The sequence below is a fragment of the Hyperolius riggenbachi genome, chromosome 5 (assembly GCF_040937935.1).
Source record: "Hyperolius riggenbachi isolate aHypRig1 chromosome 5, aHypRig1.pri, whole genome shotgun sequence".
In the NCBI taxonomy this organism is placed as follows: domain Eukaryota; kingdom Metazoa; phylum Chordata; class Amphibia; order Anura; family Hyperoliidae; genus Hyperolius; species Hyperolius riggenbachi.
In genome coordinates this window covers 81,047,921-81,070,029 of record NC_090650.1, presented here as the reverse complement: position 1 = coordinate 81,070,029, position 22,109 = coordinate 81,047,921, and the positions used below count along the sequence as shown (strand labels likewise).

Here is a 22,109-nt window from a genome sequence, read left to right as displayed (position 1 = left end):
ATCCGGGAGCACGACTAGAAGATGAAGAAGGACTCAGTTCTGTAATGGTGGGCTCAGCAGGATCTGGGAAAGTCCTGCACTATCCAGAGGCTTCCAATTACTGAACTATCTAAACCATTACCTCTCCCCCTCCCTAGGTTTACTTTATGATTATTTAGTATTTATATAGCACCGACATATTACGCAGCGCTGTACAGAGTATATTATCTTGTTACTAAGGGTCCCTCAGCGGGGATCACAATCTAATCCCTACCATAGTCATATGTCTATGTATGTATCGTGTAGTGTATGTATCGTAGTCTAGGGCCAATTTAGGGGGAAGCCAATTATCTTATCTGTATGTATTTGGGATGTGGTAGGAAACCAGAGTGCCCGGGGGAAACCCACACAGGAAGAACACACAAACTCAGTGCAGACAGTGCATTTGAACCAGGGACCCAGCACTGCAAGGCAAGAGTGCTAACCACTACGCCACCGTGCTGCCTTATTATTAGCCAAAGCCCCGGTGCTCCAATGACGCTCCCTCTGATCGCAAACGCATGTGCTGCAGCCAACTCCTGCGGGGAGTGCTGTCATCTCCAATGTAATAACAGCATCCAAATGAATATCACTATATCAAATGTGTCAGTTGGAAGACCCCTATATATGGACAATGACTGCGTTACAAGGTGGGGAAAATCTCCTTCTTTCCTCCAGTTTTACAAACAATACAGATTACGTGGGCTTGTGTATCCTGGCTTTGTGCGGGAAAAGCATGAATAGCGTCATTTCTTTCCACAGGAAACCAAATTATACACAACTTCACATTGCAGAGATCTAATTTGCCTTTCAAAGATCATTAAATGTGAAAACAATGGCATGGAAAATGTTTTGTAATTTCATTCTTTTTACAATAGGCCTGGCCTTTTTTAATAGAAAAATAATTTGTAGCCTTGTTACGCAACTCCAGCATTATAGGATGGGGTTTACTTAAAGGACAACTAAAGCGAGAGTGATATGGAGGCTGCCATATTTATTTCCTTTTCAGCAATGCCAGTTGCCTGGCTGTCCTGCTGAGCTTCTGCCTCTAATGCTGGAAATACACAGGTCGTTTTTTCCGCACGATCGATTTTTCCACTCGATTCTCTTATCTTCCGCTTGTTTTTCTTATCTTTTCCATACACCTCTTTCAGAAATCGAGCGGCAAAACGATCAAACGGGAGATTGGACATGTCGGAAATGAACTGTCTGCCGCAAAAACGACCCGTGTATTCCCAGCATAATGCTAGGTAGACACAGTACAATTGATCGAAATTCTGATCAGACATGCTGGAAAAAAACGATCTGGCGGATAAATATGCCTGAAAATTGTAGCGTGTGTACCTAGCATTATACTAATTTTCATATCTGGCAAGATTGGGTGCATGCTTGTTTCTGGTGTGATTCAGACACTACTGCAGCCAAATAGACAAGCAGGGCTGCCAAGCAACTGGTATTGTTTAAAAGTAAATAAATATGGCAGCCTCAATATACTTTTCACTTCAGTTGTCCTTTAAAAGGGCAAATAGCACTAGTCCAAAACCTGTCAGTTCTGTCAGATTTCTACTACTTACTGTAAGGGACATAGGAGAAATGTAATTTATAGCTCATTTAACCCTGGAAGAAACATACAGCAATTCTTATTTGAATGTGTTTGCATGCATTTAAAATTTTATGATTTTCAAGGAAGTGGTCCTTTAACCTTCTGGGGACCGCCGAGCGTAAATCCTACGCCGCACTTGTGGCTGCTTAACTCTGATGCGGCATAGGATTTACGCCACCTCTTTTACCGCTCCTGCCGCGATTGTGCACACCCGAGGGGAGATGAAGATGTCATATGACTGCCGATATCTCCCCTCACTGATCAGGAGCCATGGTGATTGACTCCTGATCACGTGATCACTACGATCACCGGCCGATCGTAGTGATCATCGAAAGCAGTAGCGGTCTTAGGAGAAGAAGAGGACTGGGACTCACCTTCCTAAAGTTCCCCTGGCAATCGTCCCTCCACTGGCATCTCTGCTTGCTCTGCCTTGAGTGTCGGGTCTCGGCTTGATGATGGCGTTATCAAGCCGCAACCTAGATACGTAGCGGCAGTGCGAGCGGGGATGCTGGGCAGAGCGGTGGGGGCTAGAGCTGCTCATCGCTGGAGCCTGGGAGCCTGCTGGCTATACTGGGGACACCGAAGCCTAACTATCTACACTGGGGCTATGGCTACCTGGCTATCTAAATGAGCCCCTAAACCCCCCCCCCCCCCGCGCACTTAAAAATGTCCTGGTTAGGCAGCCAGTCCCCAGAAGTTTAATGTATGATCTGCAGTTGGCTCTGTCTCTGGCATCAACCAGACAAACTTTTTTGATTGATGCCAGCAAGGGATCTGATAGACTTGCTTGGGACTGGAAGAAGCCCTGGGCACGTTATACTGAACTTCTTTCCCTCACCTCGGATATCCTGTAATGATAGAACAACTTTAATATTCTTTCTACCTTCTGGAACAAGACACAAAAATGATAACAGCTGATGAAACAGAGATTGAAGTAGAATTAATAGCCTTTTTCCAGATGCTTGTTTGTTTTCTCTAGGGTTATTCAAGTTGCAGATGATGAATTAACATATCAGAGATCAAACTGAATTTTCTTAACATGTATTTGTTTGTGGGGGTAAAAAGGTCATTCGAAAATGAGATCCAAAAGCTCCTTAGTCAAGTCTTGGAGCTGTTGTTCTTGGCAGGAGTTTTGGTGGCAAGGATCTGCGTATTTGGTTGCGTAGCGGAAGAATGCATGGTTTGCCTGCTCTCTAAATGAAAGTTTTGACAAGCTAATTAGGGATTACTGGTGAGTGATCATGGCTCTCTAAACAGCTTTTCTCAAGATCATAACTTTAAAGATCTTTTGCATACAAATGTTTTTTATATTTTTGTGTAGGTGTAGACGCGGTATGTTTAGATGTAGATAAACTGTATATGTGCCTGTGTGTAGCACACCAGAGACTTGGCTCCTCCCTCAGGAGCAGGTAGGTGAAACACATTGCTCCTGACATCAGCTCAATGTCACTATACATACCGCTCCTGGAATCCAGCAGCGACTCCTCAGTTGCTGGGGGACCCCGTCCTGTCAGACTTCCAGCATCGGCATCCTAGGGGGGCATGGCCTGCGTCTCGCTAGGCATGCACACCCTTGGATTAATTATACTGGCGTAGGGGTATGTGGCCAAAGCACTAGTGCGAAGGTCAGGTTTTTTTTAAAACCTGAACCATCACTGTTCACTGCTGTTGCATCAAGACAGCCGTGGCGTGTCCACGCCGTTCCTGGTCCTCTCTGTCACACCAGTCTACCCTGTCAGTAGAGCCCACTCTGTTGCATCCAGTCTGTCTTTTCCTGCCTGTCCTGTCTAGCCCATCTAGTCCAGCCCATCCAGCCAATCCTGTCCGGCCAGTCCTAGCACTCTAATACTTATTCTCCTCCCTTTTCAGCAAGGTAACCCCTTCTGTTATTCTCATCTCTGGTGGGGTAGTCCTAGGGGTCATGACCTGGTGAGAACCAGGCAGCAAAGTAGTCCGCCACCCATTAGGGGTGATGGCCCATCATCCCTTGCTGGTGAAGCGCTGTGCTTACTTAGACTCCACACCCTGGGAGTGCCTGTATCTATCACCAGTGCCGAGGTCAATAGAACCCTGACACTCAGTTTGTTCAGAGTTTTGTGTATAATTAGGGCTGATCAAATCCGGATCCGGGAGATACCCGTATATTTGCTATCCAGATATCTCCCAGTAAACCTGTGCGGGGTGGGCGGGGTCAATCTTACCTGTCTGACGTTTTCTTCGGTCCGTCCCTCGTCGCCTCCCACGATGCGCTCCATGCACGTCACGTGATTACAAATACTTCCTCCTTCAACCCGGAAGGAGGAAGGGTTTGTAAACCCGTGACCGCTACTTGGATCGCATCATGGGAGGTGCCGAGGGACGGACCGAAGAAGACGTCAGACAGGTAAGATTGAAACCCCCCCCCCCCCCTGCACAGGTAACTGGGAGATATCCGGATAGAACTATCCGGATGTCTCCCGGATCGGATTTGAGCAGCCCTGTTTATAATCGGCAGGCCTCTACTGCCTGTTTGATCACCCTCAGAATGGCTTTTACCTATCAATGTTTGCTCAACAGAACAAATGGTGGTCAATAAAGGAGGTCTTTACCACAAGTTTGTTTTAAAACTGGTATGACTTGGGCAGCTTTCAGCCAGGATTACCCTGCTTAAAATGCTCCCCCTACCTGCTTTCCTTGGCTGCATACTTCAGGCTGGTCAAGTAATTAATTCTGTGATTGGATGGCTCTAGCAGAAGGAGATGAGCGAGCAGGAAGTCTCTAGCTTGATCATTTCTGTGATCTGCAGCCACATAACCTAAAACCACTGAAGTGTGTTGGTGATGGGGAGCTCAGGAGTCGGGGTAAGATCAGATGCATTGTGTCATAAACAGAATCTTTTGCAGTGTCTACTGTCACGTAGTTGCAAGTCCAGCGACAAACATTAGAAAAAAAAGTAAATTAGTAGAAATAATTAAAAAGATCCCCAATAAAAAGTAATCTACCCCCACCTCCTTCTCATATACATACTGCAAACCCATTATAAGCTGGCAAAAGCATGTGCCCCACCTTTTGTTTCGGCTAATTGTCCTGTGTTTTGTTAGGCACACTGGGGTGTATTCACCGCTCTACTGTAAAGTTGCTGGGCGCAGGAAGCGCATGGCACTTTTATCAGTAATCCTGACAGTAAGGTAGCAAATGTTACGCAATTTATGCAACCAGCGTAACCCAGATAACAGGTACATTACCAGGGTACAGAGTTGCCTGGTTTATATCTGCAGCAGGACACTCTCTGCATGGAGTCTATGTGTAATCCCCATGTTTATTTGGGTTTCCTCAGGGCATTGCAATGTCTTCACACATCCCAAAAACATACAAATAAGACATTTGACCTAAAGCCTCATCTACACGCGATCGATTAGCCGCCGGATCGCCTCTTCCGCCGTGTCCCCGCTCACCGTGCGTGTGCCGCATTCGATTCCCCGCTCGTCCTCGCCGGCGCCTCTTATCTTCCGCTCGATTCCCTGCCATTGTCCCCTCGCGGGGAGCGAGCAGGGAATCGGCAGTGCAGAGATCCGTCCTGCTGGATCTTATCAATCGAGCCGCATCAGCGGCTCGATTGATAAGGAGCATCGCGGCCGCATCTACATGTGTAGATGCGGCTTTAGACTATGGTAGATATAGGACTATGGTTGTGATTAGAATGTGAGCCCCTCTGAAGTACAGATAGGGCTTGTTTCTACTAGGGGTGATTCCTAGCATGCAAATGCAAATAGTGAATGAAATCAAAAATCTGCTTCCGAATTTGCTATCAGGGTAAAAAAAAAATGTAGTGCTTGCAGCATTTAAATGCATACCACATGCAAATCCCCATAGCTGTGCATGACGCGGCTAGAGGGATTTGGATGCATACTCGCATCAACACAAGTGCCAGGCATGGATGGCAGCAAGTGGAAACGGGCCACTAGACCATGGTAGGGACATTAGATTATGATTATGGTAAGGGTCAGATTGTGAGCTCCTCTGAGGACAGTTAGTGGCATGACTATGTTTTCTGTAAAGTACTGTGGAAGATGTCAGCGTTACATTAATTCACAATAATAACAGAAGTATGTAAACTTAAGTAGGGAGAAAAAAAAGACTACATCTTAGACAACATGTGGGATCGTGGAAGTGTTTGGCATCTGAAACCCCCTTAACCTCCGTAGCGTTCTGGACGAGCTGAGCTCGTCCAGAGACGCCGGAGAGTGCCGCTCAGGCCCTGGTGGGCGGATTTTAATATTTTTTTATTTTAAAACACAAGTGCTTGCTGCGTGTTGTAGACGATCGCCGCCGCTCGCCGCCGATGCGCCGCTATCCGCCACGTAACGAGCGCCCCCCCCCCCCCCCAGACCCCGTGCGCTGCCTGGCCAATCAGTGCCAGGCAGCGCTGAGGGGTGGATCGGGACTCCCTATGACGAAGGGGGAAGATCTGACGGAGATCCCGTTCAGAACGGGATCTCCTGAAGGCCATCATCGCCGGCGGCGATCGGAAGGGTGGGTGGGATTCCGCTGGGAGCAGGGTATTATGTAGCTAGCGCTAGGCTAGCTACATGATTTAAAAAAAAAAAATTAAGTTTAAAAAACCATGCGCAGCTGTGCGGCTGCGCATTATCAGAACGCCAGGGAGGTTAACAAGTGTAACTGAGCGTGCTCTAGACTTGTAGCAATGTGGATGTGTGTACTGGGCTTAAAGGGAACCTGTAGCGATTAAAATTATTTAAAATAAACACATGACATAGCTGAAAATGAATATTACATACTAACCTCAACATCAGTTCCTCTCAGAAGCTCATCATTTTCTTCTTACAGTGATCTCCTCCAGTTCTGACAATATTTTGTCAGAAATGAAATATACCAGTTGTTGTCAGTTATACATCAGCAGCTGTCAGTTACAACTGAATGTGCAAGGTAATGTCCATGTTTCCCTATGGCTCAAGTGGGTGATTAACAGTGTGCTGACCAGGAAGCGGTTATGGGATAATGGCCATTTTCAAAATAGAGGATGGAGAATTCCAGTTGTCACAGTGGACAAACAGGACAAAGGAAAGGAGAAAGAGATTTAGGAGTAGACTACACAGGAGGCAAGTATGATCTGTGTATGGTTATTTTGACGCTTTATTTTCAGTTCAGGTTCTCTTTAAGGCCTTGTTCACATGATAAATCACTAGCGCTATCACAAGCTCGATAGATGGGTTCGATAGATAATTTCCGACATGTCCAATATTCCTTTTGATCATTTTTGGGTCGATTTCTGATAGAAGTGAATAGAAAAAGATAAGAAAAATGAGCGGAAGATAAGAGAATCGAGCAGAAAAAAAACGATCGGATGGAAAATCGACCGGGAAAACGTATCGTGTGCACCCAGCATAATCGTATTTGCTGAGCAACTGAGATTTTCACTTCTTTACGTCAGTCAGGAAGTGAACTTTTTGACCCGGAAAAGAATAAATATATTGGGCTTGAATCAGAAAAAAGTGCTAACTGATAGCACGGGCGTTGTCGCGCTAATTTTCACATTTTTGCACGATCGCAAATTTTCGCACGATACGATAATGTTTTTGCGCGCAAACGCGAAAACGTTATAGTTTCGTGCGAAAAATTGCGATTGCGCAAAACGTAAAAATTAGAGCGAAAACGGCCGTGCTATCAGTTAGCACTCTTTTCTGAATCAAGCCCAATATATTTATTCTTAAAAGCACTCGTGAAATTGCTATACAAAGTGCTTTTCAAGCATTTTGCAATTTCCATATACCTTCCACTATGGCAAAAGCGCTCAGAAAATAGTACATGCAGCGCGTTCTTGTGAGCGCGTACATCAAAAAGGGGCGTCGGCAAAAAAGGGTGCAAGGTGTAAACGATAACCGGTAATACCGTTTATAAAAATATTGTGTTGTATTTCATTTACACATAATGTTCTACAAATGTATAAATCATTAAATAATGTGTATGAAATTGCCAATTGTGAAAACGTTAATCTTCCCGGTTTCAAAAGTGAAACTTATTATTACGTTTGTTAAAAAACGATAATATATGTTTAATAGTTATAATTGTATATTATTGTGAATAACCTTCATTTATCGTTTCTTCTTATAATAAAATCTGAAAATATTGTTTATAACGATGATATAAATATAACTACATTCATAATAAGTGTTGTAAAACATTAGTAAGTATTACTACAATTTTACTAAAACGAAACCTAATCCTACTCTCACACAGAACCCTCCCTGTACCTATCCCTAACCCTTAGACCCCCTGGTGGTGCCTAACCCGAACCACCCCCCTGGTGGTGTATATTGTACTGTAACTATACCTAACCCTACTCTCACACAGAACCCTCCCTGTACCTATCCCTAACCCCTAGACCCTCCTAGTGGTGCCTAACCCTAACCACCCCCCCTGGTGGTGCCTTACCCTAACCACCCCCCTGGTGGTGCCTAACCCTAACCACCCCCTGGTGGTGCCTAACCCTAACCACCCCCCTGGTGGTGCCTAACCCTAACCACCCCCCTGGTGGTGCCTAACCCTAAACACACCTCTGGTGGTGCCTAACCCTAAACACCCCTCTGGTGGTGCCTAACCCCAAAACCCCCCTTACTGATTGCTTTATTGTGTGGATAATAATGTTTTACAAATAGTGACTGTAAAAAATATATTGCAATTTACGTTACGTACTGATCGCTTTATTTTGTGAATAATAATGTTTTACAAACTGTAAGGGATAAAATTTTAAATAATTGTATTGTATGGATAATACTGTTTTACAAATAGCGACTGTAAAAAATATATTGCAATTTACGTTACGTACTAATCGCTTTATTTTGTGAATAATAATGTTTTACAAACAGTAAGGGATACAATTTTAAATAATGTTTTAATTAAATAAGATTAATATGTTTAGTATTTTTTATAAATGTTATTTGTCACGGGCGCAGTTTCTAAACTTAAATCATCACAAGCGCAGTTATAAAACATTTTTTCCTGTTCGGCGCCCATTAAACGATATTTATTATGGGAGTGAATGGTGGCGCCCTATTTATCCACTAGCTGCCGGCGCCCTTTTTTCCTGTTACCCTTGTGAGCACCCTTGCTTTGGTAGGTCATACTTTCTATGCAGTTTATATGTATTTTGAGATTCAATAGTTTGCAGCACAAAGCTGATGTTGTATGACAATTCTTTGCAATTTTGGGAATAAAGCGTGCTTTGCAGTGTCAGACATTCTCTCCTTTCAGTCCAATAACAAATTATGGTGAGAGATTTCACATGCTAAGGTAAATAGCCAGTTCATTTCACAATGTTTGAAGGGATGAAACATTTAAATGAGACTCTATGACTGCTCTTCCAGTAAGTCAAAATAAGAGGGAAAATTCATTCTGGGAATAAAATTATACAGTAAAATGTAACAAAAGTTATACCATCTGCCACATTTGGATCAAATCCTGTTGATCTGACAATTTACGCGTTCTACTCTCCAAGCATGGTAAAGTACACCTGACCTGAGAGGGATATGGAGGCTGCAATATGTATTTCCCTTTAAACAATACCAGTTGCTGGCAGAGGCGGGACAAGGTCCTCCAGCACCCAAGGCTGAGACACCAAAGTGTGCCCCTCCATCCCTCCCACCCCAGCTGTCACACACTTATTGCTATTAGACTAAGAGGGCCACAGGGCCCACAACCTCCCCAACACCTTAATCTCTAGTTATCTGGCATGCAGTCACTGCTATGTATCCCTTTTTCTTATTTCTCTCTGCTTCAAACACAACTAGGAATGACAGCTGAATGAATTCTGCGCCCCCTCCTACACTGCGCCCTGAGGCTGGAGCCTCTCCAGCCTATGCCTCGGCCCGGCCCTGGTTGCTGGTGATACATGGCCTTAGGAATTCACAGCCAACCTTCATATAGCTGATTTCTCACCATATCATGTATATCATTTTATATACATGTAACTTTCCGCACTATTAGGCCGTCTATAAAAAAACTGGGGAAAAAAAGAGAATCCAAAAGAAGAGTGTAGCACAGTCTCAATCTGTGGTGGGGGCTGCAGATACAGGAACTACTGGGGGTGTTTCAGGTGCTCCCAAGAGATGCCAGAGGACTTTAACACAAGCTGAACAGGCCCCCTGAGCAGACATCTGTGTACTTTGCACTGTACAAGATGCAGGCATAAAACGCTCTCCTCAAACTGATGGCTTATTTAGTATAACATTTCCTGTGAGACAGCTGAGGAGATGAATGACTCCAGCTGACAGTACAAAAGCAAGCTCACATGGGCAAAATTAACTGGACTCATCTAATGTTGTCAAACATTCACTGAATCCGTGACCACGTTTTCTGAGCAAATGGAATGTAAGTGAGGAGAGTAAATGGGTTTAGGGTAATTTCCACTTGGAATTATCTCAAATTACAAAAAAAAATAAAAAAAAATGTAGATACTCATGTCCTGTTTGACCTACTAAGATGTTTAGTAGAAATGCTCTCAAACCCAGGAAGAGAAAGGAATCAAAGTCATAAAGTCATCTGCTGCATGGCCACTCAAGCCTTCTGGCGGAGCCGGATTTCTGGAAAGGCCACAAAGGTCCGGGCCTTAGGCGGCTGCAGCCCAAAGAGGCACCTAAACATGAAAGAGGGGTTACTACATATGAAAGTAGAGGCTGAAAATGGGGAGCAACACATGAAAATGGAAAACTGTTGCCAAAGGAAGCGGTTTGTGAAAGAGAGAGGGGCTGCTGTACATGGATGATACACATGAAAGAGGGGGCTGCACATGGAATGGGAGAGGCGCTGCCGCACATGAAAGGCAAGCCACAACAGTTGGACTAGGGGCACAAAAAGTATAAATCCGGCATAGTCTTCTGGCCTTGGCCGAGGTCATGCACATACTATGCTGCGTGCAACCACACATTTTCATTAAGGTAAGTTAGCGCAGAAATCTGGACAACTGATGACAATTTGTATCTGGACATGACTTAATAATCAGACATGTGTCAGTAAAACTGTTCTAGTGGTGGCAGGTTCTGATAGTTCTGAATCGCATGGTTTGTACTTGAAGCTCTGATTACCTTCTGATAACTGCCAACCTTGCTTGATAACCAACTCTACCACTTGCCCAGACATCTGCCTGATCAGTGATTATCAACTCTCCTTTGTTTGATGCCAGCCCGAACCTCAGCCTGCATGTTGACCCCAACATAAGTAAAGCCCGACCACCAGTCTCTCCTCTTGTTCTTTCTGGCTCCACTGGGGCAATCAGTGCCTTTATAAACACATACCATCATAACTAGTAAGCCAAATGTCCCATTTCAATAAAATGTCTGGCCAACCAAGTCTCCTGCTGTGGTCTAATCTCAATGTGTGATGGAAATACAAGGCAGCCAGAATCCACAAAAACTTTTACTAGCGTATATGGCAGTCCACTAGCAGTCCATGGACCATGGCAAATGGGGTCCATTTACCTATGTCGTCACCTCTAGCTGCTGCGCTCCATTCTGCTCTCCAACCTCCCAACACTCCCACCTTCAAAGTCGAACTTCCAGTTATGAAGACAGAAGTGTCAGGAAGATGGAGAGAGGTGTGCAGCGCATCCGTAAGAGGCCGTGACAAAGTTATCCCTTTCTGACATGGACTGCTCCTCCTGTACACTTCGGAACAGTTTCAGATTTCACAAAACTGTTCCTGTTCATCCATATATACAACCATCTATTATATATTATGCAGATGTGGATTCTTGGAATACTCTTCCCTGCAATAGCTGCAGCACTAGACAAGAGCTTCCATGGTGACAACTATAGAAACATACTTACTGTACCGAATAGGAAATCCAATACTGGTAAGCAACAAGGCAAAGCTATATCCTTTTATATTCAATATGGAAATACATGAGATCAATTATTATTATTATTTAGTATTTATATAGAACCAACATCATCCACAGAGTATATTGTCTTGTCACTGAACTGTCACCTCAGAGGGGCTTACAATCTAATCCCTACCATAGTGATATGTCTATATCGTGCAGTGTATGTATCATAGTCTAGGGCAAGTTTCTTTTTCAGGGGGAAGCCAATTAACTTATCTGTATGTTTTTTTGGGATGTGGGCAGAAACTGGAGTGCCCAGAGGAAACCCACACAGACAAGGGGAGAACATACTCACTCCGTACAGATAGTGCCCTGGCTGGGATTCGAACCAGGGATCCAGTGCTGCAAGGTGAGGATGCTAACCAATACGCCACTGTGCTGCCAATAAAATATGACAGGTATATTCCATGTATCCCAAGTAGACAGAGGGCTAGGAAAAGAAAAGTAGAAGAAATGTTCCATTTTCAGCCTATAATTAAAAATAGCATCTCCTCGAGTGCATTGGCCTTTGTGATACAAGAGAAGGAAGTCAGTGTACACTGAGAATTTCCAAATGTTCTGCATGACCTCTCACATATAAGGCAGCCTTTCAGTCTCCCGTATCTCTCTCTAGGGTCCATAGTCAGTCAATGCAAAAATGGTTCTTTCACTCTAACACTAATGTAATTATGGCAATTAAGGCAAAGCCAGCCCTTCTGGAAGATATTCACGGCAGCACAGCTCAGTTACATTCATGATCATCGTGATATCCGACAATCAAAACGAAATGTTTATATGCAGCTTTATTCCAATCTACAGATGTAGAATAAGAAAGTAAAATATTGAAACAAGCCAAAATTTCCAGACTGCCTTTTCAGTTAAAATGATTACCTCTGCCAAGAGCTGGTGGACTGCCTTTCGAATAGGCACCTATAAAGGTGCCCATTAACATTTTATCTTCCAATTCCATAACTCTGATCGAAAGAAAAGCATTGATCGGACCCTTAACATCAGATTTGGCTGTAGAGTATACTGGTTGAGGGCTCTGCCTCTGACACAGAAGAACTGGGTTCGAATCTCAGCTCTTCCTGTTCAATAAGCCTGCACCTATTCAGTGGGAGACCTTGGGCAAGACTCTGCTACTGTCTATAGAGGGTGTACTCAGGGCCGGTTCTAGACTTTTTGCCGGCTGAGGGAAACTTTTGAGAAAGCGCCGCCCCCCTCCCTCACCTGGGTCCCCCGATCTGCGCTCCCCCTCCAGCTATTAAGCCCAGCAGCAGCAGCGTAGCAATATCAGGCAGCTGGCGAGGATGACTCACCTCTTCCGCGTTCCACCTCGTCACTTCCTGCAATGCCGCCCACTTACAGTACATTGGGTGACATTGCAGGAAATGACGAATTGGAGCGCACGCTGGAATGCAGAAGAGGTGAGTCATCCCCGCCCGCTGCCTGATATTGCTATGCTGCTGCTGCTGCACTTAATAGTTGGAGGGGGAGTGCAGATCGGAGGACCCAGGTGAGGGGTCCGTGCCTGTTACCCTCTTCCTGCCTGTTGCCCCTTCCAGCTCGGCGCCCCCCTTCCCCCGACTTTGCCGCCCGAGGAACCTGCCTCACCCTGCCTTATGGGTGGCTTGGCCCTGGGTGTCCTAGTGGCTGCAGTTCTGGTGATTCAGTCTGAAAGCACGGTATAAATGTTATTTGTCTTGGCATAAATGGAATTAAAAATATAATCTGATGATTTCAGATAGAATTGATCGAAAATAGGTCAAAATAATTTATAAAAATATAGATAGATATGGAAGACTATGTTTCAACAAACTCAAGGGTATACTGACTTTTTTGTATGGTAGGTATAAAAGTCATGTAAATATTAAAGGAGAACTGTAGAGAGAGGTGTTTAGAGGCTGCCATTATTATTTCCATTTAAGCTATACCAGTTACCTGGCTATCCTGCTGATCCTCTGCCTCTAATACTTTCAGCCATAGACCCTGAACAAGCATGCAGCAGATCAGGTTTTTCTGACAATTTTGACAGATATGACAAGATTAGCTGCATGCTTGTTTCTGGTGTGATTCAGCCACTACTTCAACCAAATAGATCAAGTAGCCAGGCAACTGGTATTGCTTAACCACTTAAAGAGAACCTGTACTGAGTAAAAATATTTAAAATAAACACATGAGGTAACTTCAAATGAAAATTACAGAGTTACCTTGCCATCAGTTCCTCTCAGAAGCTCACCATTTTCTTCTGACAATAATCCCATCCAGTTCTGACAATATTTTGTCAGATCTGAAATATATCAGTTGCTGTCAGTAAAATATCAGTTGCTGTCAGTTATAGCTGAGAGGAAAACGGATGTACCAGGCAATGTCCATGTTTCCCTATGGCTCAAGTGGGCGAAGTTACAGTTTAACTGTGTGCTGACCAGAAAGCTGTTATGGGTAATGGCCATTTTCAAAATGGAGGCTGGAAAATTCCCTTGATCATAGTGAACAAATAGGACGCAGGACAGGAGAAAGACACTGAGGAGTAGACTACATGGAAGGTAAGTATGACTTGTGTATGCCTATTTTGACTTTTATTTTCAGTACAGGTTTTCTTTAAGCTCTCAGTCATTTTCACTTTATGCATCCGAGCAATATTCACCTCCCATTCATTAGCCTATAACTTTATCACTACTTATCACAATGAACTGATCTATATCTTGTTTTTTCTGCCACCAATTAGGCTTTCTTTGGGGGGTACATTTTGCTAAGAGCTACCTTACTGTAAATGCATTTTATAAGTAATAATAAGAAAAAAAATGAAAAAATTCATTATTTGTCAGTTTTCGGCCATTATAGTTTTAAAATAATACATGCCTCCATAATTAAAACCCACGTATTGTATTTGCCCATTTGTCACGGTTATTTCACCGTTTAAATTATGTCCCTATCACAATGTATCGCGACAATATTTTTTTGGGAAATAAAAGAGCATTTTTTCCGTTTTGCATCCATCACTATTTACAAGCTTATAAAAAATAAAATAGAGAGAAATATTTCATCTTTACATAGATATTTAAAAAGTTTAGACCCTTAGGTAAATATTTATGTGTTTTTTTTTTTTTTATAGTAATGTTTTTTGTTTTTTTTATTAAACATTTTATGTGGGCATTTTTGGGAGGGTGAGATATAAATAGTGTTTTATTTGGGGAAATATTTGTGTATTGTAATGTTTTTTTTACTTTTAGATGTAGTTTTACTTTTTGGCCACAAGATCAATCTTGAGTTTGTTTACATGACGTCACTAAGCGTACAATGTACGCTTAGAGGGACATAGCTTCAGAAAAAGCGTAGCTTCTGAGAGAAGCTGTCGCTTTTTCAGCGGGGGAGAGGAATCAGTGATCGGGCACCATAGCCCGATACATTGATTCCTGGGCTACCGAATCCGCGGCCGGGAGTGCACGTGCACACGCGCGATCGGCCGCGGGAGCGCGCATGTCTTCCTTGACGTTTTTATACGTCAAGGAGGACAAAGTGGTTAAGGGCTCTTTCACATTTGGACATTGCGTTTTAGGGGACGTTAAGGTTGCATAACGTCCCCTAACGCAACGCATGGTGATGGTATTAGGAGGGCGCTACATAGAGCTGCGTTAAGCGGCTCTTGGAGCGTCTTTTTTGTCCTACAGACTGCAGAGACCACGTGATTGGAACACTCCGCATCACGTGGTCCCGCCAGCCAATCAGCGGCCGCTCCAGGAAGTAAACACTGAAGTGCAGTGGATAATAATTAGTCATGTGGCTGGCTGCAATAACGGACACTCCCCTCCTCCTCTCCTGCACAAAACAATAAAAAAAAAAAATTACTGAGCATGTGCAAACAGTCTAACACGGCTAAAACCACTTAGGGCCGGTTCACACTTGCGGTTCCCTGCCAAACGGACCGGATGACCTGACCGGATCCGGATCGGAACCGTACGGTTCTGATCCGGATCCGATCCGGATCCGGTCAGGTTGCATCAGGTGTTCATCAGGATGCGATCCGGATCCGTTTGGCAAAAGCTAGTAGAAACCGAATAAAAATGGTGGGGTCTGGGAGGTCAGCAGAAGGTGGACCTGTGGAATCAGGCCCTCCGCTGTTTAGCACTCACCTCCACCTCCGACATACTGCCAACATCTCCAGCACTTTTAAAGTCACTGCTGCTCCACTCCAAAATGCTTGCCCATGTGTCCGCATCCAAAATCGCCGCTACAATACGCATAGGCAGTGGGGTAGAACATCCGGATTTTTAGCCAGTGTGTTGTGCGCTCTCCGGTTCTCATTGGTTTGTATTGGCCGGATGGTGCAGTCCGGCTCCGCTCCGGATACGGCTGCCGGAGGAGCCGGACCAAAAAATAGCGCATGTTGGGTCTTATGCCAGAGTCCGGATCCGGTCCGGATCCGGTCCGGACGAAACGGACGCATGTGAACGGACGCATAGGCTTTCATTGCTATGCCGTGCGTCCGTTCCTTCCGTTCTGCATGCGGTCCGGCTCCGGCACGGCGATTCCGGACGGCGACCGCTAATGTGAACCAGGCCTTAGAAGGCACAGCATGCTGCACTTTCATAAAACGTCCATCGTTACACTGTAAGGCCTCGTTCACATCATACGCGCTTCCGTGCGGATATGGAAGCGCATATGTGTTGTAACGCAGGAACGGCAGAAGGGCATAGACTGCTCTTCTACCGTTCACATCTACTGCGCTGTGCAGCAGCAAGATGCGCTAGGAAGCGCTTGCGTACTGCTGCCTGCATTTTGCCCGGAAGCGCAGAGCTGATCCCATCACTGTCAATGGATGAGATCAGCAGCGCAGCGGGCAGCGGTGCAGATGGCGTGCGATTGGATGCGCTGCGTTCCGATTGCACAGCCATCTGCGTTGGCTAGATGTGAACGAGGCCTAACGCAACGTGGGCACTGTGAACAGCCCATATATTTTTCATTACTGTGAGTTGGGCTGCGTTACAGGCTGCTGTAACATCAGCCTGTAACGTCCCACTGTGAAAGCAGCCTAAAATGAAATAAATATGGCAGCCTCCATACATCTCTCACTACAATTCTCCTTTAAGCTAAGAACCTCCAAATAAGAACCCTAGCAGTTTAAGCGTGCGTTTAGGCTAAACAATTTTTTTTTTACGTTAAAATCAAATTAAGTTAAATTAAATCAATTTAACTAACTCAAGGAGCAAATTCACTTTTTCTCCTAGGAGATTATTTTTCATCTTCTGTTCAAAATAGGTTTTCAGCACTCTGCAATTAAAAAGTACAACAAGTAGTTGAACAGTAGTGCCAAGTTATTCTGAATATGCTTGCTGGTGGCTTAAAGGGCTTTTTATTAATAAGTTGTGAGTATGTCACCTTGGAAGAAAAAGTAAATTCCCTTTCTTTTTCCTTTCTGTTTTTGGTTCCAAGTGTATACAAATAGGTTTTACCCAGGGCCGGTTCTAGACTTTTTGCTGCCTGAGGCAAACTTGTGAGGATGCGCCCCGCGCCCCCTCGACACCCCCCCCCCCCCCCCTCAAATTGGAATGATCACACAGCACTCAACAATTTACTCTGCTGTATTTAATGTTCTCACATGACATGCTGCAGCTCAACACCATATAGCACACTGGCTGACTGAGTCTGTAAGTCTTGCTTCTCCTACTCTGACTGCATGCTGTTAGTGTAAACACAGTGCAAAAATGCTTCCCCTGTAATCTCTGCGCCTGATGCAAATGTTTCACCTTGCTTCATGAGAGAACCGGCCCTGGTTTTACCATTAAAAAAGTGATAACAAGAAACCAAAATAAAATGTAATTTATTGAGCTGGATAAACATGGCATGCATTGTCAAAAAGAGAAAAAAAAATGTGAAAAAAAGGTTTTCTTTTTGTTTCTATACACAAAATGTAACAATACGAACTGATAAAAACTGGACATAAATAAGGCAAATTAACCACAAATATTTTTCTCTTTTTTACATTGCAATCTTATGATTTAATTATGCTAAACTATGATATGTAAAGATGAAAAAAATCATTTAAGAAAAGAAATAATAAATCCTCAAAATGGATCGATAAAATGACCATTTGTTGTTGACTAGCACCATGAACACTCTTCAATCCGATTACAATTATCGAATTGGAATGTCAATCGTTTGCTAAAATTGTACCGATTATGGCCATCTTAAGACTTTCAATGTATTAGATGTTAGATTTGATACAAACATCGTATGTAATGAAAACCTCACAAAAAAGGAGGCTCACTCAGTCGATGTTTGTCAATCGAACAGTGCCTGGGTGAGGGTGTATTATTTTGGTGCCCAAGCGCACCTGAGCACGGGGGGAGAGGCGGACAGAAGAGGCAGGAGAATGAGGCTCCATCGCATCCTATTTTTGAAGGTGCTGCTATATTTACTTTTATTTTACTATTGGAATACTTACCTCAACAGTGTTCCTTCTCACTTGCTATTTTGTGAAAGGGATGTAACTCTCCTGACTGCCTCTTCCCCCAATTCTGGGGTGCCTCCTGAGGATATCCTTTTCTTCCTTCCTCCGCCTTCCCCAGGTTGTAGGTGTGGGATGGGGAGCTGTGTCCTTGTTGTAAAATCTAACCTATATCACCCTTTCATTATATATCGGAGGACTCAATTCTACTAATAAAAGAACTACAGTTTTAGATACCTTCTACAATAACATCATATTCAAAGTATGAATATGGCCTCTCTTGGCAAAATATGCAAAGATTTCTTAATCTGTAGCAACGATAGGTTGATACAACTTAAATTTACCCTTAGAATATACTACACCCCCAAAAGACTTGCCCAAATGTATGTAGAGAGGATACTTGCCAGCAATGCAGATCCGAGACTGCTACATTCTTCCAAGTTACATGGCCTGGCCATGCCCCTTTGCACAGACATATTGGTTCCAAGTAGTGAAAACACTAGGCAAAGTATTTGATACCCATGTTAATGTCGAACCAAAGCTATTGCTGCTGGGAATTGTGGGGAGAGATGGTCACATCCAGGAAGGGTATTATCCTGTGGAACATTCTGTGCTTTTATGCACGCAAGTTTATTATATTGCACTGGAGCCAGCCTCAGACAGGACTTCGGCAGATTGCATTAAGCTGGTTTTGGCCTCAATAAATGTACAAACTAACATACTGTATATACAAAGGAGGAACTGACGAAATACATTTGAGAAAGTTTGGTCTCCCTGGCTGAAATATCTTAAGAACCAAGGCATTGATTATAATGTTATCTAATATGGAATATAGGTGATGGAAGTGATGATCTCTATACTTTCCTTATGGACAGGGACATGGTGGACCACATGGATGGGGTGGTGGCGGTTGATTGCACTGTATTTCTCTATGCTTCTTATTGAAAATTCAATAAAAACTATGTGTTAAAAACAAACAAACATTCTGCAGAGCTGCACCTGACAGGACTAAAGTTGTTGCCACCTGCACTAAAATTCAGAATTTAAATCAGGGTAAGGAAAGATATTACAATGGGCAAACACAGATTAGGTAATGTTGTAAAAAATACGCAATTTTATAAATTGTTATTTTCAGTACAGTTCCTCTTTAACCATTTAGCAACCAATTTATTTTGAAGTACTCCAGGCCAATTTATTTTAGCGCTTTTAAATTTCCTATTTGTTACATTTCAATGCTACTAGTTAGTACTTCTGTAAGGTGTATTTATGGGCACTTGTCACTAGAGGGCAGTGTGAGACAATAAGAGGACTTCTGCTTACAGTTTCTATATTTTCTGCTAGCAGAGAAACATCAAAGCATTTCAATAATTTACAGCCCAAGAAGTTCTGCCGACTGAGGTTAAAATCAGTGCACTTATCTCAAACGTGATAACTCTATTGCAGCTGCAAATGTGTTAATTGAGTGTGATAGGGAGTTTCAGAAGATGGGGCAGCATGACAGAAGGCTCCAAAGGTTCTGAAGGGGCCATAGACTTGTAACCTTCATCTGTTCTCAGGTTGATCTATATTGCATTACTGTCAAAATTCATCACTAAAAATATGCCTATTTGCTGACAATAGTCAGCAAATAGGCATAAGAGGAACTCCAGTGAAAATAATGTAGTAAAAAAAAGGGCTTCAATTTTACCATAATTATGTATAAATGATTTAGTCAGTGTTTTCCCATTGTAAAATCTTTCCTCTCCCCGATTTACATTCTGACATTTATTACATGGTGACATTGTTACTGTGGGCAGGTTATGTAGCTGCTGCTAGCTGTGTTGGCTGTTAGAGACAGCTGTAAACAGCTAATTCCTGTCTGTGAACCTTGTTACATTGTAACAAACTGCCAAAAAGACCGCAGTACTCAGGGCTTCTTGTGGGAGGGGTTTCAGCACAAAATCAGTCATACAGTGCCCCCTGATGGTCTGTTTGTGAAAGGCATTATATTTCTCATGTAAAAGGGGGTATCAGCTACTGATTGGGATAAAGTTCAATTCTAGGTTGGAGTTTCTCTTTAAGCTTAGTGAATTGAGGCCAATATCTTATTTCTGATCCCATACCATAGCTCCCAAAGTTACAATCGCTTCTCACTAAATGTAGTACCACTTCTGGTATGACCATCAATGACGGCTCTATTGAACCATCAGAATACGCCATAGTTGCAATTCATCATTTGCTTTCGATATTCACAAACCATCAGACATACCAACCCTAACCTGGTTATTAAGTGCTTCATTGAGGTCTGGGATATGCAGTAAATTATACAGGTAGCCTCATAACTTTATATAAACCCCTAACATTGATTTTGGGCCCACCAGAATTTAAACCTGATCTGGTAAACTCTAGTGGTGTAGAGCTTTAAAGATACAAATTATTTATGGTTTCTATGAGAAAGTTTATAGTCTCTGATCCCTTCTTTTTTTTGTTATTTTTCAGTTATGTAGTTCTTTATTAAGACTAGTTCAAATATAAATTATTATAATCCAACTGTCTTTGAAGCTAAATATTGTCAGGTGACTCCTTGATGTTAATTGCTAAAGGCAAAGTACTATTATGCGATATATATGATTTTTCTATCCTGTTATATGTAACTTCTAAGTGATCATATGTCTTGCTACTCAGTGACTGCACCTTTTATATTATTAGATTACCTTTTTCATGATTTTAAATAAAAAGGTACATATTTTTAATTTACTCACCTTCCACCAAATTAATAGGTTTCAAATGCTGAAAGATAACCAATATAACTCATACAGAAATGCACCCTGTATGTACTTAGAGAGTTTAGCCTAATTCCTCCTCATTTGTGTCTAGTCTCATGTTAACAATAAGTCTGCTTCCATGAATCAGGATTATTTTAGGATTTGTATCAGCTGTAACAAAGAAATGTTTTTTTTAAAGGTAAGTATGTTGTTGCTTATCTTTTAGAACAGAGAGGACGTTCTGAGTTCAGGTTTCGCTTTAACACAAAACTATTCTAATGGGTTTTAAAGAGACTGTAATAAAAAAAATGGTCCCTTGGGGGGTACTTACCTCAGGAGGGGGAAGTCTCTGGATCCTATCGAGGCTTCCCCTATTCTCCTCCGTCCCACGGTGGTCTCGCTGGGCCCCTCCGAAGCCACAGCCGACAAGTCAGGTTGTGGCGCAGGCGCAGTAGCGCCTGCAATATTTACCTGCCCCGGCTGCAGTGCAGGCGCAGTAGCGGCTCGGGATCAGGGGAAAATAGCCAATCCCAGTCGGGTCCACTCTACTGCGCAGGCGCAAGTATTTCCATCTGATCCCGAGCCGAGAACTGCTACTGCGCCTGCGCTGGAGCCGGGGAAGGTAAATATTTACATGGCTGCCGTTTGGAGGGGCCCAGCAAGAACACCGGGGGATGTAGGAGGATGGGGGAAGCCTCGAAAGGATCCAGAGGCTCACCCCTCCCGAGGTAAGTACCCCCAGGGGCTCTTTTTTCTGTTACAGGTTTTCTTTAATATCAGTGTTAAAGTTAAAGTGTAGTCAGAGGAATACAACAACAAAATTAAATGGAATAGACGTTAAAGGCACTAAAGAGATTTAGTGCCTGAGGCCCTAAGTCAGATCTCTGGCAAAACAGATACAAATTAATGAGTAAAGCTCTCCTCGTGTCTGGTTCACTAACCATCATTTTTCAATTCTAATTTATTTTCTAGCATGGGAAGGGACATAGAAAAGAAAATGTCCTAAGGGGAGGAGAAGTGAAATTGTAATGTTATGTGGCGTTACACGGAAGAAATTAAAGTTTGGGTGAAGTGCCGTAACACCTTGAAGAAAGCACAGAGACTACGGGAGCCCAACAGCGCAATATATATATGGCAAAATGTGTCGGAAATTATACTGGCAAAGGAAGGTTGCAAGCAGGGCAACCAACCAAGCAGGCAAGTGGAGATCAACAACCCCGGCTCAACTCAGGTGTACCCAATTATCAGGAAGCGGCTGCACTCTGACAAAAAATTTGGAACCAAGTGTGGCGGTGCCAAAGTGGATCAACGGTCCCACCCCACAGGGAGGTGGAATGACTGCACAATGGGGAAAGAGGAGCCAAAAAAAAAAAAGTATAAAACTTAGTTAAAAACAACTAAAATATAAAATAAATAGGTGGCTTACTTCTGCATAGTAAA

At 43.3% G+C, this 22,109-nt stretch overlaps 1 protein-coding gene across 6 annotated transcripts in view; it reads right to left on the bottom strand.

The window, feature by feature from the left end:
* The window catches only part of WDR86 (WD repeat domain 86), a 126,409-nt gene that overhangs the window by 44,715 nt on the left and 59,585 nt on the right, over nucleotides 1-22,109 (bottom strand). The window lies entirely within an intron of this gene.